Source organism: Geospiza fortis, unplaced genomic scaffold (assembly GCF_000277835.1).
Source record: "Geospiza fortis unplaced genomic scaffold, GeoFor_1.0 scaffold113, whole genome shotgun sequence".
Classification (NCBI taxonomy): Eukaryota; Metazoa; Chordata; class Aves; order Passeriformes; family Thraupidae; genus Geospiza; species Geospiza fortis.
The window spans coordinates 79,297-79,726 of NW_005054429.1; the positions used below are offsets into that span (position 1 = coordinate 79,297).

At 52.1% G+C, this 430-nt stretch overlaps 1 long non-coding RNA gene across 3 annotated transcripts in view; it reads left to right on the plus strand.

Moving 5' to 3' along the window:
• The window catches only part of LOC115948558, a 6,646-nt gene extending 6,374 nt beyond the window's left edge, over positions 1–272 (plus strand). Inside the window, exon 3 of one of the 3 annotated variants that reach the window (XR_004082370.1) lies at positions 85–272. This is a non-coding gene — a long non-coding RNA (uncharacterized LOC115948558). The remainder of the gene's footprint in view (positions 1–84) is intronic. The other 2 variants (XR_004082369.1, XR_004082368.1) reach the window with 2 other exon arrangements.
• The last annotated feature ends 158 nt before the right edge of the window (positions 273–430 follow it).

A 430-nucleotide genomic window follows, 5' to 3' on the forward strand; every position in this document is an offset into this window, starting at 1 on the left:
CGGGCCGGGCCGCGTCCCGCCGCCCCGCGCACCTTCGCGGCGCCGCTGCACGCTTCCTAATGTACTTCTTCTGCTTTGTCCTAGAGGGAAGACTTTAACTAGTGACACGCAGATGTGCGAGTCCCTAAATTGTATGAGAGGACAGTCCACCCCGCTTTCAGGCAAGTTTAAAAACATGACTTCGGACTCTCTTTGTGATTGTTGTCGCTCCACTTAATACACCACCTCAGCGAAGAGCACTAACGACGAGCCAATACGCCACCTGCATGCAATTAAAACGAGAAACCACTTGGCGGGCTGCTTTTCTTAATATTTTTTCCCCCCCCGCGAGTTAGGGATACATATGTAGTTTTGCTTTTTTTTTTTTGCCTTGAGGTATTAAAGCCCCCAAATCCTTAAACGAACGGAGGTGGGGGGGGGGGGTGGGGGG